Below are 19,254 nucleotides of genomic sequence, written 5' to 3'. Positions count from 1 at the left end.
CATCATCATCATCATCATCATCGTCATCATCATCATTATTTTTATTATTATTATTATTATTATTATTATTATTATTATTATTATTATTATTGGCTCACGTGCAGCTTTCACACAAGTCATAAAAGATCTGATTGGAAACCTGTGTTTTTTTATGGAAGCTGAGTGACAACAAATCTCCCCAGACGTCCAGCTCTCTCCACCGGTGTGGTGCCGGGAAAACTCGTCTCGGGAAAACTCGTCTCCGGAAAACTCGTCTCGGGAAAACTCGTCCCCTTTCGCTAGGTAGGAAAACTGGTCCCTTATTGAATAAATATCGATTGAAAACACATTTTATGATCGTTCTTGAAGGAGATATTGTTTTTTAAAATAAACTATAGCCCCCCCCCCCTAATATTTTTAAAAAAATATTTTTACTTGTTTAATGTTTTTTTTGTATTTTTAATAAAAGCGTTTATTATGTTCATAAACGAGACCGCATATTTCTTTTTATATTAATATAAAAAGAATTTACTTATATACTGTTGTTTATAAAAGGGTAAAATCGATTTTTCTACCTCGCCGACTATGTTGTTTATTTAATTTATTTGGAATCGTTTATTTGGTAAAGAAAAAACAAACAAACAAACAAAAAACATGTCGAGTGTTACGGGAGAACGAGAAATAATGCCCGGTATATCACATCTTAGGGGGTCTTGATAATCGCTAAAAAAATAGAAAATTAAAGAAATTACTGAGGGAGATTTGGTTTTAAAAAGAAAATAATAAATTTTAATATTTTTTTAAATATAATTTAGAGAGAGAGGGGGGGATAAAACTTATATCTCCCTTCGAAAAGCAACCAACAAAAAATGAAATTAAAAAGATTCTTGATAAACGATAGCGGAGTTTTCAATAAAATTGATTAATAAATTTATTTAGTGATTACTTTCTCTCTTAATGATTGATTTTAGAATTTTGAAGTAAAAATTAAAAAAATTAAAAATGAGTTAACGAGAGATTGTTAGCACATGGCATCTCTCGCGCCAAAAAAATATTTCGCTTTTAATTTATTAGTTAATTTTTGCAAAATTTGACAGGACGACAATAAATGTTGATAATTGATAAAATCATAATTATAAATAACGCATGAGTGCATTTGGTATGACAGAAAACAAAAACATAACAATAAAAAAACTATCATAATTAAAAAACAAAACCAAAAGCGTAACGAAGAATCGAATCGCTCCCTGTTTTTTAATTTTGGGGTTTTGTTTTTTTTTATTGTTTTTATGACTCCAAAAAACATCGTTAAAATAAGAACAAAAAGAATTTGTAATTAACTTTGTATAAACATAATAAACGCTTTAAAATAAGTTAAACCACTAAGAACTTAGCCAGTTAGGTAGAAAACGGACACTTAGAAAATCGATTTTATTTAAAAAAAAAAAACAAAAAAACATTAAACAAGTAAAAATATTTTTTTAAAAATATTAGGGCGGGGCTATAGTTTATTTTAAAAAACAATATCTCCTTCAAGAACGATCATAAAATGTGTTTTCAATCGATATTTATTCAATAAGGGACCAGTTTTCCTACCTAGCGAAAGGGGACGAGTTTTCCCGAGACGAGTTTTCCGGAGACGAGTTTTCCCGAGACGAGTTTTCCCGGAACGAGTTTTCCTAAATTCAATTCCTCTCCACCTCCTTCAATAGCATTTGCAAATATATTTGCAAATCACAACAGCCTCTTACCATTGATTTCTCGCTGGTAGTGGCTATTGGTCTATACTGGAATTTGAGTAGCACTAACCCTCCCCAAGGTCTCAGTTATATTCGCGCTTGTCCAGCGGAGGTCTGATCAGCGCTCTCACCTTGGTTTTTCCATCCTCCTTGACCCTTCTCGGCTCTTTGGTATCACTTTTCTTTTTGAGGTGGGGGACGGTGATGAGACAATGGGAGTGGGAGCGTGATGGGGGTGTAGAACTTGTAGATATGCAGCTTCAGTGTTCTTCATTTCCTGTAAGGCTTCTTCATTATATTGTATTCTTATGAACCTATCAGAGAAAAATGATTTAACAGTTGAGAAAACATTTCCAGCTATACCGTAGATGGAAATCTTGTGAAGTAGGCATTACCATAGCTGAAGATCTTATGGAGTAGACCTTTATGCCCCACCCTTTCAAATACCTTTGATATGTTAATGTCTTCGTCGAGAGGCTGCCTTTCCTATGCGATATAACTGTTAGCACATCTGTAGTATATCTAGCAGAACGGACGCCATATTGTATGTCATTGAGATCTTGCTGAGATGGTTGACTACTTTTTTTATTTTACACAAATTTCAGCAACTTACTCGTGACACGCAGAAGACTTATTGGCCTGTACTGATAGGGGGATGATGGATCAGTTGAAGTCTTAAATACAGGGCATACTGATGAGATTTTCCAGGGTGTTGGGAAGCAATTCCCTTAAGGCAACGCTTGGACAGCTTTGTAAGTACGGGAGCTAGTTCATATATATATATATATATATATATATATATATATATATATAAGTGAACGTGTCTGTGTGTGCCTGTGTGTGTGTACATTTCTCTACGCAATAACTCTCTCAATTTTAAGTCTACAGACTCGAAATTTGATATACAGGGTACTGAGATTGAGGAAAATCTTTATGATCCGTTTTCGGATAGAAATTTTGGTGTTAATGGGTCAAAGTTCAACGATTTGACCTTGAAGAACTCTACCAAACTCCTCCGACAATTTTAGGTATAAACAATTGAAATTTTAGATATAGGTTCCTTGGACATGGATCTAACTTAATAACTTGATTTGAGCCCAAAACAATAAATGTTAAGGGGTCATAATAGGGGTCAAAGTTTTAAAAAGTTTACCTCTTCGGTCTCTACCAAATTACTCAGACAATTTCTGGTGTAAACATTTGAAATTTTACATAAAGGGTATTCAGAGATAGGGAAAGCTTTCGGTTTGGGTCGAAAATTTTTAGTTACCAATATATAAATGTATGTATGTATGTATGTTCGAATGTCTGTCTAAACGCTAAGGCGACGGATTTTATCAAGATCAGTATTGTTTTGAAGGTCGACCTTTCAGACGATAAATATCGAAAAATTGGCTAAAAACACTAATATCTTCGCCTTCAATTGAGCACTTTTCTACAGGGAGGGGTAGCTTTTTTCGCCGATATTTTCGAAAGTCATCTTTTCCTTTCAGTTGTTTAGCCTTAATTTAAACCTACGTCACTTCCGCTTTGACGGTGGTCATAACAGCAAAGTAACTTCGCGGTACGGGTTCGAGCCTGCTTTCCTACTATGACTTTTTTTTTGCTCAACACACATCTCCAAACACCCGGGCAATGCCAGGCAACAATATATATATATATATATATATATATATATATATATATATATATATATATATATATATATATATATATATATATAAGACTTGTTAATACAGCTATTTAAAAAAAAAGAGTGAGTTCTTTTTATCTATATATACAAAATTAAATACAAGGGAAAGTTTAATGTACGGAACAAAACCTAATTAAATAAAATACATTATAATACGTCAATCTTTTTTTATTTGAATAAAAATCTCAATTTAGAATACCTCCTTTTCAGATGTTTCCTCCTCACAAAATGGATCAGCGAGGATTGGAATAGCAGGTTTTTCTTTATGAAAATAAAAAATAGTACAATGCCGGCCATGAAAAGAAATTTGGTTTAAAATACGTTAGAGTACCAACTAATGATTTTTCGTAGTTTATTTTTAGAAGTATTCAGTTCTGTTTTGAACGAAAACAACATTTAAAGTTGTCGTAGTAGTTTTTATGATATTAAGGACTTTATTATTCTGTTTATTACTTATTGTTTTCACTGGTCGCCATATTTGAAAATTTCAATTTGGGTTAGATGATTTCCAGTGGCCATACATAATAAATGTCCCCTTCTTTTGTTGCTATTGCGTAAGTGAAGACCAACGATAAACGACTTGTATCAACGTATCTTCCGTTACATGGTGTAGTGTTCATATTTTCTATAAATATAAAAGCGAAAATGTATGTACATATGTATGTGTGTTCGTTTTTTCTGTATGTTTACAAAAGGCTTCTTTCAGAGAAACGGTCGGTCGGTTCACAACTTTTTAAAACTTTTTATATCACATATAAATCGTAATATCTCACAGTTAACAACGAAGCTCGCCTGTCTATTTAATTTGCTCGATTTCGGGAAGATAAATATTCAACATTTGTCGCTCGCCGCGTGTGGTTTAGTCTTTTTCCTATAACATCTTGGGAAAATAAAAATAAAAAAAGCGTTCAGCAGTAAATGAATACTATCCCGCAGTCAAACTTGACCTCATTAAACTCATTAAAACGAGCACCTGCTAAATCTAAGTAATTAAATAAATTCAAACGTGTTTCCGTTAGCATCTCGCAATGGTTAATGTCGCACGTTTTTTGGGGGTTTTTTTTCACACTTTAATTTACAACTTTGCCTCCAAACACCCGGGCAACGCCGGGTACCCCTCGCTAGTCTATATATATAAAAACGAAAATGTATGTATGTATGTATGTATGTATGTATGTATGTACGCTTTTCCTCGATGTCCACAAAAGGCTTCTTTCAGAGAAGCGCTCGCTCGGTTCACAACTTCTTAAAACTTTTTATATCATCTATAAATTGTAATATCTCACACTTAACCACAGAGATCGCCTGTCTATTTAATTTTATAGACTTTCAAACGTTAATTATTCCACATTTCCCGCATCGGCGCGCGTTACATTCGGTTTTCGGTATAAACAAAAAGCGAAACTGTACTCTAATAACAGGTCCAGAGCCAGTGAACGTTTGTCGACTTCGTTATATCAGACGGGGGAGCGGGTTTTTGAAAACAAACAAACCGATTTATTGACCTCATTAAAAACTGTCCCGCACAAAATACTGACTGCTGAATAGCTATCGCCGTCACGTCAATCAAAAACGAGCACCTGTTTTTTTTTCACACTTTACTATTTTCCAACTGCGTGTCATCAAGGTGTTTTTTTTTCACACACACCTCCAAACACCCGGGCAACGCCGGGTTCCCCTCGCTAGTCCTAAATAAAAGGCAAAAATCTGTTTAAATGGATATATGTATGCTTTTATGTCTGCCTAAAACTTTCCACGGATTTTCACAAAATTTGTATCGTTTTAAAGCTCGACCCTTCGGACGACAAATATCGAAAAAATGAAAGTTCCCAAACGAAAAATGTCTGGAAACTTATTGAAGGCACCTCGTACATAAATGGAATGATATGTGGATAGATAGATAGATAGATAGATAGATAGATAGATAGATAGATAGATAGATAGATAGACAGACAGATAGATAGACAGATAGATAGATAGATAGATAGATAGATAGAGATAGATAGATAAATAGATAGATAGACAAACAGATAGAAGGCAGATAGATAGATAGATAGATAGATAGACAGACAGACAGATAGACAGACAAACAGATAGATAGATAGATAGACAGATAGAAGGATAGATAGATAGATAAATAGACAGATGGATAGATAGATAGACAGAGATAGACTGATTGATTGATTGATAGATAGACAAACAGACATATAGACAGATAGATAGACAGATAGATAATGCATAATGTTAGAGTATTAAACTGGCTAGTTCAAATCAAAGATCGTTTTATCAATGCTGCTTATTTCTACATTCGAAAATTAGGCTTTTCTATATATCTTAGATGATAACGTGAGTGTCGCGTAATTTTCATTAATGTTGTGTAGATCAAAAGCTCTCATTAAAGCCGTTTATTCTCTCGATCTGTGTTTTTTGTTGTTTTTTTTTTTTGTTTTTTTGCTTGTTTGTTATAATCTTGTGTAACGGCTGAGCAGCATTAACGCGATGTTGATGTGATCAATTAACGTCAGGTTCGAATGCGCTTGGGAATCCATGGTTTGTTGATGAGTTTTGAAAAGCTTTGTGTATGACGTTGGGAACGCTCGGGAATTGATGCTTTTTTTTTTCAGATCTTAGTAGAAAACACACTTTGAGGCGAAAAGGCATCGATGAAGATGTATAGGGACGGGGAAAATATAGATAGCTACGGATTAAGACGGACAGACAGACAGACAGAGATAGAGAGGAAAAATAAGGAACGCGAGATTATATATATATATATATATATATATATATATGTGTGTGTGTGTGTGTAGCCATCGACATACAGTCCTGTTTCGTTGTATCACAACTCATCAGTGCCGCTAGACTAGCATCTCTCCCTAGCCAAGGATTGAACCTAGAACCGTCGTGTTGACAGTCGGCGGTTCTCCCACTCGACCATGGAATTGACGCCCGTAAATAACTCGTCGGAATGTTGATTTAAATAGACACCCGCCACCACTTTTATAGTGCTCAAATCGCCTGTTCGTAAATAAACAAACAACGAGCTTCGCATTTTCAGCCAATTAAGTAGCGGGTGAGATTATTTACGACAGTGCTCTACCCAAAGAATGAACAAGCAGTTAATAAAATATGTTAAAAAAACACTTTGAAATGAGTTAAAAACATATTTAATTTGCAAAGGAAACACTAGATAAATGGATAGTCCTTAATCCGCGGAGTTTCGAAGAAATACGTTCCTTCTCATCAGAGGGTAGGAATTAGCAAAATGCGGGATCGGATTTTGCATGCAGAAGTATTTGATGAAACAACAAGTAAGTCAAAGATCTTACTTGAAAACAAAAAAAGTGAAGCAGAGGGAATATGGTGAAGAAAAAGGTTATTACACATGAATGGATAGTCTGGTGGAAGATAAAAAAAATCCAGTGACGGTAAAATCCAAATGTAAAACTTCAAGAAAGTTAAAAGAATTTCCATTTGTACAAGTAAAATCCAAGGAAATCCCGTAATTGGAAGAAGATGGTCCATAATAATCCAAAGGCAGAAATCCATGGAATAATTCACAAAAATGTGTACAAGGAAAAAAGAAAAGATTCCAATAATATTAATAAAAGAAAAATAAAATATGCTTTTCACTCTACTTCCGAGACATAAATATAAATAAGAAAGATCAATAAGAAAGATCATGGAAGAGAAAGAGGAGAAAAAAGCTCTATTTCCTACTTGGTTTTATCGAGCTTTTACATCTGGCTGAGATAATTTTATAAGTATTAATTCTTTAATATTTATAATATACTTTAATTTTACCATCTTGGATCATTTTGGTAAATTTAATTGTAATTTTTATTTCATATATATATATATATATATATAGAGAGAGAGAGAGAGAGAGAGAGAGAGAGAGAGAGAGAGAGAGCGGGGGTCAGCCCCATCTAAGAACGCAGTTCTTAATATTGAGCACTTTCAGTACAAGTTAAAAGTCGATTACTTCAGCTTACATGTGCAGATCATGATGTAATAACTATTGGATCACTATCACCGTCTTGACGTTTAAAAACAAATGTTTAAATTTCAACTCTATTTATCGCAGTTAACAGTTGCCGTGTGGATTTATTCCTTGCTAATCCTCAGAGATAGATTCGTTGCCAGGTTCGAATCCAACCACCACCACTACTACCACCGGTGATAATCGTGACAACCTGCACTGATGATTCTCGAAAGGGTGAAACACTAGTGTCTGTAGACATTAAAAAATAATTATAGTAATATATATATATATATATAGTAATATATATATATATATATATATATACTTCAGAATAGTTTTTATTTAACAATCAGTTGTTATGGAAACGTGAGATTGTAGGTTTACAAAATATTACTGGCAGTAATATTCTATAAGTTATCCCATCTAAAAAGGAATTGCTCGATATGCAAGATAGAGCAAATAAATAAATTTCAATGAGAGTTTTTTGAAATTCATTGAATTACAATTTAATATATATATATATATATATATATATATATATATATATATATATATATATATATATATATACTCCATTATATAAACAAAGGACATTGCTCCAGGAAAATGCCTACTTTGGACCATTACATTGTGATGTGGATTACTCAAGATATAGTTCGGATCATTTTACCACACTGCTATCAAAGGCATTCACTTCGGATTTTACTGTGCAATTTGGATGTGAATTTGTATATCCTTTTCATTAACTTCCCTTGTGTGGTGGGTCTCCCTTGCTCAGGCCAAGAACTGACCGCTAACTTCTTCGGAAACTGTGGCTCGTGATGTCAAGTCTACCGGGAGATCTCCACATGAATTCTTGGCGTCTTGGTGGTGACTTCTGCTGAAAAGCAAAAAAAAGAAACTTTGCATGCGAGCCAGAAAGACAATACAGACAAAATCAGGGTTCTCTATCTACTAAAAGTTAATTTCACAAAAGTTACAGATCTTTTCTACATATGCACCCAAAAATTTTAAGGTTCACAAATCTCTCTTCTTCATCACTGGATTGCTGGTCAGAACGGTGGAGAAGGTGTCGTCAGGCGGTTAGGAGGTGTTTCTTTTCAAGATTCGGCGAAAAATCTGTCTACTTCGATCGGGTATTGGCTTTTTATTGATGTTTGGGAATGAGGAGACCAGACCGGAAATGTCAGAACAATGTGGAGATGAAACCAGACCTATCTAGACCTCGAGGACACCTGTTTCACTCTATATCTGTGCCTAAATCAAAACGCGGATTTCATGAGCAAAGCTTCTTTCTTAGAACTGCACGCCTGTGGAACTCTGTTCCGTCTGCCTGCTTCCCTCCGGACTACAACTTGGATGTCTTCAAGTCTAATGTTAACAAATTCCTAATGAACCGCCCCCCTAATTAAACACTTCATAAAATCTCCTCACTAACGTGATGTACTTGCAATAACCCTTATCCCTGAGTGGCTTCCGGGCCTTGATAAGTGGTGATCACTGTGTAAAAAAAAAAAAAAAAAAAAAAAAAAAGGGTCACAGGGTGGGTCGGACGATCCAGCCAACCAATCAGCGATACGTTTCTTGGGGATTCCCCGGACCCGAATTGCGTGTGTGCAATTCAGCAATACGTCCAGAGTTTTGCAATCTGAGACCAAAACTGAAATCCCTTTCACACGACCCACACGACCCCAAGGGGTCAAAACCCATCATTCAGAAAGGCCTCGTCTGAAACAGGTGTCCTCGAGGTCTAGATAGGTCTGGTTTCATCTCCACATTGTTCTGACATTTCCGGTCTGGTCTCCTCATTCCCAAACATCAAAACACATGTCTGGTTTTAACAATAAAAAAATATATATATATCTGTTTTAATTAAAGTATTTTTGATACCTGCTGTTGTCCGGGATTCAATTAGACAATCTTAGCATATTTGCCCGGTCTTCTTCAGGTCCAATGGGGAGCAAATCGCTCCCTCAAGACGATCATGTTACAATTTACTCTATGACATTTAAATACTTAAACAACTTTTAATTGTGATTTTCCATGTCTCACTGACTTTAACAAATAAGGTGTAAACCATTATAATTATTTGCTAATATTTTCTCCTCTGAAGAGATGGTAGACATCGAAATCCTATAGGATAAGAAGTTCTAATATTTCAAATGTATTCTTTGTCTTACATAGAATAAAAATCTTTTGATTTGAAATTTGACCATTTCACGTCATCAATTTTTAAATTCATTGAATGACTAAAATTTCATATGACTTTGGTGCCATCAGCTAGAGTCAAAACCAAAACCTACAACTCTTCACTTTCATTATTTAGCCTCTTAACTAAGCTCATACATATGTGTGTGTATATATATATATATATATATATATATATATATATGTATATATATATATATACACACACATATATATAATGCTCCCTACCGACATTGATAAGCATATTTCATTATATTTGCTTTGTTTTTTTTGTTTTTTTTTACATGTTGGCATGTATTGGACGGCTTTAAGAAATTGACTTCTAAAACTCATCTATCTCTGACCAGGTCTTTATTTATCCCTCTTTTTCCATGTCTCACTGACTTTAGCAAATAAGGTGTAAACCATTATAATTATTTGCTAATATTTTCTCCTTCGAAGAGATGGTAGACATCGAAATCCTATAGGATAAGAAGTTCTAATATTTCAAATGTATTCTTTGTCTTAATCTTTTGATTTGAAATTCAAACATTTCACGTCATAAATTTTTAAATTCATTGAATGACTAAAATTCGATATATATATATATATATATATATATATATATATATATATATATGAACAAATGATTAATAAAACATGTTAAAAGACATCTTGAAAAAGAGTTAAAAACATATTTAATTTTAAAAAAGGAAGCACAAGATAAGTGGATAGTCCTTAATCCGCGGAGTTTCGAAGAAATACTCTCCTTCTCATCAGAGGGCAGGAATTAGCAAAATGTGGGATCGGATTTTGCATATAAAAGTATTTAATGAAACTACAATTAAGTCACAGATCTTACTTGGTTAAAAAGAGGGTGAGGTAAGGGGAATAGGAGGTAAAAGAAAAATAATAAAAAGATTTCACATGAATGGATAGTCCGGTTAAGGGGAAAAAATCCAAGAATGGTAAAATCCAAAACGGTCGAATTAAAAATGCCCAATCCAATGGGTAAATTTCAAATGGTCCAAAATAATCTAAAAGGCAGAGTTCCTTGGAAAAAATCGCAAATAGAATGAATTCCAAATCATTAAAAGAAAAAGCACTGGAGAGAATATTTAAAACACGTATGTCAAGGCTGAAGAAGATGTTCCGATACAAACCTATCTTAGAAGACTGCCAGACACATGAAGTACTTTCGTGTGAAATTTGATAAAAATCGGCTTAGCCGTTTTCGAGTCTATGGGGAACAAACTCACACACACACACACACACACAGGAACGCACGCACGCACACACACACACACACGCACGCAAACGCACACAGCGTGCACACGCAGAGGCGCACACACAACGTTTCTTTATATAATAGTAAATATATCTGTATATAGTACGGCATAACCACGTTGACACACCCGTTCCTGTTGGATCGCTGAAGTTAAGCAATGTTGAACCTGTTCAGTACTAAATGGGTGACCATTTGGGACTTCCAGGTGCTGTATGTGCTCTCCGTTTATCTCGAAATTGTTTCCAATCGTCCTGGAGAAGTTAAGGACGACTGGAAACAGTGCCGAGATAAGCAGAGAGCACATGCAGCACTTTCAAATTCCAAATGGTCACCCATTAAGTACTGACCAGATTCAACGTTGCTTAACTTCGGTGATCCAGCAGGAACCAGTGTGTCCACGTGATTATGCCGTACGCCTTGCCACTGGACCCAAACAGTGTCGATTCAGGAGAGTTGTGGTTGGAGATTGCGCCACCTTTGCCGCACAATTACACGTGCAACTGCCCCTACAGGGGGTATCCTTTGTCTTTCGAGACTGAACGGAGGCATTGCGATATCTGTGTGTGTGTATGTGTGTGTGTGTGCGTGTGTGCGTGTGCGTGTGTGCGCGCACGTGTGTGTGTGTGTGTGTGTGTGTGTGTGTGTGTGTGTGTGTGTGTGTGTGTGTGTGTGTGAAAAAATGCGCACATTGCCACTGCAGCAAACGAGGCAGTAATAAATCCCGGCCTCCAAAAGCCCGTCTACATCTAAACCCCCCCCCTCAACTCGTCATTTTCGAACAAACTGGATTGCTGCCAATCATTGACATTACGGTGATTTTCACCTGCAACCCCGACGAGGTTGCCATTACTCCGGTCATCGGTCACTAACTTGGCCAACACCGCGATTTCAATTGTTGACGGGACCATGGCAACAGGCCGAAAAAGCTGATTCCTTACAGCAGAATCCCTGTACATTTTTTCACCGCAAATAAATATGGCTCAACTTCAATCGGAAAAATAAACCGACTTCAAATTAAAATAAAACATATTCAACTACAAATGAAAAATGAAATATACAGATCAAACAAGTAACGCATGAGTTATCTGCTCATGTGATCACTATTGCTTGAATAAGTAAACATGAGTTGTTCCCCCCTGCGATCATTATTACTTGAATAAGTATTTCATGAATTGTCTCCCTTCTGATGCATTCTCTTCTTTTCTTTTTCTCGTTTTCTTTCATACCCTCCCTCTCTCTATTTTTTTCTTTTTTCTCATACTCTCTCTCTCTCTCTCTCTCTCTCTCTCTCTCTCTCTATCTCTCTATCTCTCTCCTCTCCTATCTCTTCCTCTCTCCCTATCTCTCTCTTCCATGTTCTCTCTCTCCGTCTCCCTCTCTCTCTCTCTCTCTCTCTCTCTCTCTCTCCTTTTCTCTGTTTATCTTGTACTTTGTCTCTCCCTCTATCTTTCTCCTCTTTGTCTCTCGCTCTCTCTGTATTTCTTCTTTTTCTCTCTTTCTCTCTCTCCATTTATATATTCCCTTCTCTCTCTCTCTCTCTCTCTCTCTCTCTCTCTCTCTCTCTCTCTCTCTCTCTCTTTCATTCTCACTATTTCTTCTTTTTTACTTATACTCTCTCTCTCCCATTTCTCTCTCTCATCCAATCTCTCTCGCTCCCAATCTCGCTATCTCCCTCTCTTTCTTCTTCTTTCTGTCGCCCCTCTCTCTATTTTATTCTCTCCCTCTCTTTCTTTTTCTCTTATACCCTCTCTCTCAGACTATCTTCCATTCTCTCTCTCCCTCTCCCCGTCCCTCTCATTCTCTTCCATTTTCCCTCTCTCTCTCTCTCTCTCTCTCTCTTCTTCCATAGTCTCTTTCCCTCTATATCTTCCCTCTCTCCTTTTACTCCTACTCTCTCTCTCTCTCTCTCTCTCTCTCCCTCTTACTCTTCTATTCTCTTATTGATTTTATTGATTGAACAACCTTGGCCCCTGGAGGGGCATAGGCCATCCAAAACTTTGTAGATGTTTTTGTAGCGGGGAGTACTTTTTTCGGGGTGAGGAAGCTGACCCCACGCCCAACCTTCCCAGAAGGTACATACAGTGCCTAGAATTCCCAAATGGTCACTCATCTGGTACTAGCCAGGTTCAACGTTGCTTAACTTCAATGAGCTGATGAAAACCGGTGTGTCAACGTGAATGCGCCATACTCTATCCTTCCATATTCCCATAAAAAAGGGAAAATATACCGGAATAAAAGTAAAAATAAAAAATGAAATAATTTTTAAAATTATATCAAAATATAAAACCAAATTTCGAAATCGGAAAGGAGTTCAGTAAAAACTAAAAAAAAAAAAATCGTGTGTGTATTCCTTTATTATGTTATTTTAAATAGAAGTTAAAGAAAAAAAAAATAATTGCACGGTTATCTCCCTTAGATCAGTTATGCGAATGAAATGCGATTAATAAAATATTTGCTATAGCAATTTATGTGATAAGGATTATATTTTCTATTATTTTAATGTTTATCGATATTTTCGCAACATCTCTTTTTAATTATAAATAGAACAGCATTATATATACATATCTATCTATCTATCTATCTATCTATCTATATATATATATATATATATATATATATATATATATATATATATATATATATATATACAGGCTGACCCCCCCCCAAAAAAAAAACATAGAAAGTATATCTAGAACATATGCTGTAGAACGGAGAAAAAAAGGCCAAAGACCCTAATGTTTTAATGTGAAGTTTTGAATATAATAAATTAGTTATGACCAAAGTTTCATTTCATTCGGACAAAACATTAAGAAACAGGGCCTAATTAAAGTTGGAGACCGTTTTTTTTTTTGGGGGGGGGGGTCACCCAAACATACATGTAGACATACATATATGTGTATACCCACATTCAACCAAACATCATATACACATAATATACATATATATATATATATATATATATATATATATATATATATATATATATATATATATATGTATATATATATATATATACACATAATATACATATATACATATATATATATATATATATATATGTATATATATATATATATATATATATATATATATACTAGTAGTAGTAGTAGACTAGTAGAATAGTAGGACTATCCATTTATCTTGTGCTTCCTTTTAAAAATTAAATATGTTTTTAACTCTTTTTCAATATGTTTTTAACATGTTTTATTAATAATTTGTTCACACACACATATATATATATATATATATATATATATATATATATATATATATATATATATATATATATTAGAATTCCGGGATACGGTGGCCCTAGGATACGATTTTTTCAGGTTACGATGTGGTATACAATGTTTTTCCGGTCTGTAGTTACGGTATTTGCTTCACCTTATGGTGTTATTTATGTTATTTAATTATATACATGTGTATTATATACTGTACTGTATTTTGTTACTAATTTTTAGGTTGGTCGGTTGTTTTTGTTTTACGGCATATCAACCCTTTTTAGGTTATTTAATGCCGAATCCAAAGATTTTGAAGAAAAATATTTTAATAGTATATATTTGTTGTTTTCAAGTCGGTTTCTATTTTTTTTTTTTTTTTTTTTTACATAGGCGTCACCACTTATCAAGGCCGATCGGCCACTCAAGGATAAGGGTTAAAGAGTGTAGAGTAGTCAAAAGGACAATATAGTAATCGATAGTAATGGAAGTTCGGTAAATTTGTTAACTTAAGTGGAACGGCTCATCAGAAACTTGTTCACGTTGGACTTGAAGACAACCATATTATAGACAGCTGGAAAGCAGGAAAACGGAAGACAATTCCACAGGCGTGCAGTTCTAAGAAAGAAGCTTTGGTCATGGAATCTATGTTTAGGTTTAGGCACAGATAAAGAGTGGGGAAAATCAACCCTAACAGGTACTACCACTCCGGGTCAGAGTGGTAGTACCTGTTAGTGGACCTGGGAGCAATGGTAATTAAAGGGTGGCTCCACACTCCCCAAAGCCCGCAAGCTGGGGCCTCACCACTGGATATAGTTTAATGTCATATCCAGGACCTACTAATTTTTAATGTCGTATCTCGAGGTCCTATTTATTTATACTCGCAGGCCGTCCAGAGTTGTTGGTCGTAAATACGCATATTATATTTTAGTTAATGCTGAATTCTCTTTATTATAAATAGATATATTATAGGTATTAAACATAACGTTAAATCCAAAACAAAAAATGAAGTAAAAAAAACGAAAAGAAACTGTGTTCATTTGAGTATTATACTTTTTCTAAACAAGTCAAGCCTTGCAATTAAAAAAAAGACTTCTAATATCAAAACTAAAATCTGAAGACATTTAGTCAAGTACAATAACCATTATGCCAGCTTGACGCAATCTTTTACAATTGTTTTCAGACCTACTTATTCTTTACATAACTAATTTGTCATGTGAACGATTCACGCTTGCGCATTCATGAAATAGTTGCCAAACTCATAAAAATCCGATTATCCCCACGTGCCAATTTTTCCATTTTGACTTTTTTTCGGATGAAAACAGATTAAAAAATTTTCCACGTGGCTGAATACCCTATATACCAAATTTCACGTCTGTAGATCAAAAATTCGTTGAGTATATAGGTTGAGAAGTGTCCTCAAACACACACAATCTTAAATACAGAGTGTCCCAAAAGATTATATATATATATATATATATATATATATATATATATATATATATATATATATATAGAGAGAGAGAGAGAGAGAGAGAGAGAGAGAGAGAGAGCGTGTCCCAAAAGAAGCTAACGGATGTTAAATTTGATTAACTTGCTCAATATTTAAGCTATGCTTATCAATTTTCATATGTGAGTAGATGACCCTCTCCGTGATTTCTTGAGATATAGTAAGATATCATAGTCTACTTATTCTAATTTTATTTACACAACTTAATCTAGGGTATGTTTTTCACAAGGTCTAATTTTAGTTATGAAAAATGATGTTACTCAAATGTCCACCATTTTCATTTTAACACTCTTGTGCTCTCTGCAGGGCATTGTCCAGCACATCACTTAATGTTTCAGAGCTTATGACCTTAATTTCTGCCTCTATATTGTTTTTAAGGGCATTTATTGTGGCTGGTTTGCTTGCGTATACCCGCTTTTTGAGGTAACCGGAAAGTAAGAAGTCTGCACATGTGAGATCTTGCGAGTGGGGTGGCCAATTTATCTCACAGCCACGAGAAATTATTCAGTTGCCAAATATGTCCTGGAGCAGATTTAATGTTTCTCGTGCCGTATGCACCGTTGCGCCGTCCTGCTGGAACCACATTGATCGAGAGACCCAAATTTGACTTGATCTCTTTCTTACTGATGTAGATGGATCCTCGGCCACACTCTCTGCTAATCTCTGACGATTCTCATCACTTCTTGCCGTACAAGGTCTACCAGATTTAGGGAGGTCACATACAGACCCTTGCTGATGAAATCGAGCCACCATAGCTTTTATTGCATTGGGAGTAGGGGAATCTCTTGTGTTGAAGTTTCGTCGAAATTCTCTTTGAGTTTCTGATATTGACTCATTCAACCGAAAATATGACTCTACGATAAATATCCGCTCTTCGGTGGTGTAACGACTCATGATAACTTTGAAAAAATAAAAATAAAATATAAAAAATTAGGAAATTTATAATTTTTTTATGCATCAGCTTCTTTCGGGACACTTTAGATCTATATATATAAAGTAGTAGCGTTCGTGTGTGTGTGTGTGTGTGTGTGTGTGTGTGTGTGAAAAGAAATATAAAGGCCATATGTGTGTACACCTCTCCTGGTCAAAAATATTAAAACCCATGTTAGGATACTTCTCTTAAAGGAGACATTATATTGTATACGGACTTTCAATATATAGCATTCTGCAAACCATTTTTACATTATTGAGTTACGGTCATTAACATATCACATTAAATTAAATCTATTTAAATAATTACGTCGTGGACATTATTTATTCCACATAATAGCTTTGTTTCAACTGTACTAATTAAATTTTTTTAATTATTTAGTTTATTTAAATTTCAAGTTATATTCGATTTAACTTATTTTATCCAAAATCTGAAACCGTTTTATTTTCAAACCAAAAACCAAACGGGAAAATAACTGTGATAGCTTATTTGAAAAAAAAATGCTTTAAACGGAGTACGTTATTAAATATTTCCTGTTTTATTTTCATTTCGAAATATTATTTTAAGTTGAATCATTATTTTTATTTTTAATTCGGAGGAAAAATTTTTTCACTTATTCTTAATTTTTAAGTAACCTTTTTTATTTGTTAGAGAAAAATAATTAAAACTAATGTCCTCATTTACTTGCATCCATCATCCCCTGCTCTTTTGTTTTTTTGTTTATAAAATTTAATCGGTGTCGCACAGGATTTATTATAATAATTATACCATAGCAAGTGTGTTTAATTGCCTGCGAAACAGATTTTCTTTATAATTTATTTAATATCTTAAATCAAAAATGGTAATTTTTTATGACGTGACCCGGCGTCGTTTGACTCCTAGTAAAAATGGTCAATGTAACGTTCCTTTTCAACTCCTCAAAAAAATTGAAAATGATGACTTTTAATGGTTTTCAATGGTGCTGAAAACGAATATCACATTTAAATTTGGGGTAGATAAGTAGTTTTCATGATATGAAAAATTACTTTTCCAAAAAGTGGGGGATCAGTCACTTTCCTATATAAATTTAACGTAAAATGGGCACCCACTTTCTAACCACCTAATAATTTCTTCATATCATAAAATAAATTTAACTGTGATATTCGTTTTCAGCACCACCGAAAACCGGCGCTGTTTATTTACTAAGAAATTCGTTTATTTTTCATAATTTAGGACGTAAATAATACTCTCAGTAAGCTTACAGGAGCGGTTTACAAAAATATATATATTTTTTTTAGGTGGGTATTTCATTATAGAATTTGTATGGTTTTTACCAGGTGTTTCTGTAGTTTACTTAACCGCTTCCTAATGTAAACAGAATTTTTGTGAAATGTTAAACTGCAGAGGCACCTGTTCACAATTTTACAAGTTGTATAATGAAAAAAGGAAAAAAGAACGAAAAACAAAAGTATGCTTTTGTAAACTTATTAACAGCATAATTAGCGTTCTAAATCATGAGATGAAAAAATGAACGGAACTCTTAGTAAAAAAAAACAGCGTCAATTTTTGGGGGTGCTGAAAACGAATATCACAGCTAAATTTCTTTTATGATATAAAGAAATTACTAGGTGACCAGAAAGTGGGTGCTCATTTTATGTTAAATTTATATAAGAAAGTGATCCCCACTTTTTGAAAAAGTAATTTCTTCATATCATGAAAATTACTTATCTGCCCAAAATGGAACGTAATATTCATTTTCAGCACCACCGAAAACCATTAAAAGTCGTCATTTTAAAGTTTTGGGGGAAGTTGGAAAGAAACTTGACATTAACCAAAAAAATTAAGACGTGTTTTTTGTGGCCTAATACGTTTAAGCAGTATATATAAATAATATGAAAGAAGAAATTTTGGAAAAAAAAATTTTGACATTTTAGAATGGGGGATAACTTTTCTATATAAATTTAACGTAAAATGAGCACCCACTTTTTGGCCACAAAGCGTTCAACCAGACATGTCATCTCTAGAATTTTTTCAGGTTTGGCGATCGAGGGGGGGGGGACAAAACATGACAAACATAATTTTTTTTAATTTTTTTGTGGTGGGAGGCGGGAATTACATTTGAAACATAAAATAACGATAAATTTAATTAATTTTTTATGAAACCATTCTGTACTTTCACCTAACAATTTTATAAACAGAACGAACCCCAAAATATGACAAATTCAATTTTTTGGGGGGGGGTAGGATTACATTAGAAATATAAAATTATGAAAATGTCATTTATATGTTTTTCGAATTAATTTTTGGTAGATCTTTTTTTTTTTCGTTTGTTTTTTTTTTTTTTTTTGCGATCGCACGGGCATTCACTGCTATTTTTATTGAAACAAAAGTTGTAATGATTTATTTTTAATTACCTTTTCTTTGGAGGGGACGTCTTTCCAGTGCTCAATATTCGGAGAATAGTTTCTTATCTTTAGAGCCCTTCTGTCTAAATATCTGGTGGGGAGGGCATCACATACTTCTTTTTTTACATGTTTTCATCCGTTCTTTTATTTTTGTTGCGGAGGTATCCACGTTGCCCATGATGAAAATGATTATCATACCGGTGTGTTTCAAACAGAACTTCACGTCAACCCAGGCAACGCTGGGTACCCATGCTACTAGTATATATATATATATATATATATATATATATATATATATATATATATATATATATATATATGTGTGTGTGTGTGTGTG

This window comes from Euprymna scolopes, chromosome 41 (assembly GCF_053919585.1).
Source record: "Euprymna scolopes isolate OS-2025 chromosome 41, ASM5391958v1, whole genome shotgun sequence".
Taxonomy (NCBI): Eukaryota; Metazoa; Mollusca; class Cephalopoda; order Sepiida; family Sepiolidae; genus Euprymna; species Euprymna scolopes.
This window is presented reverse-complemented; position numbering follows the sequence as displayed.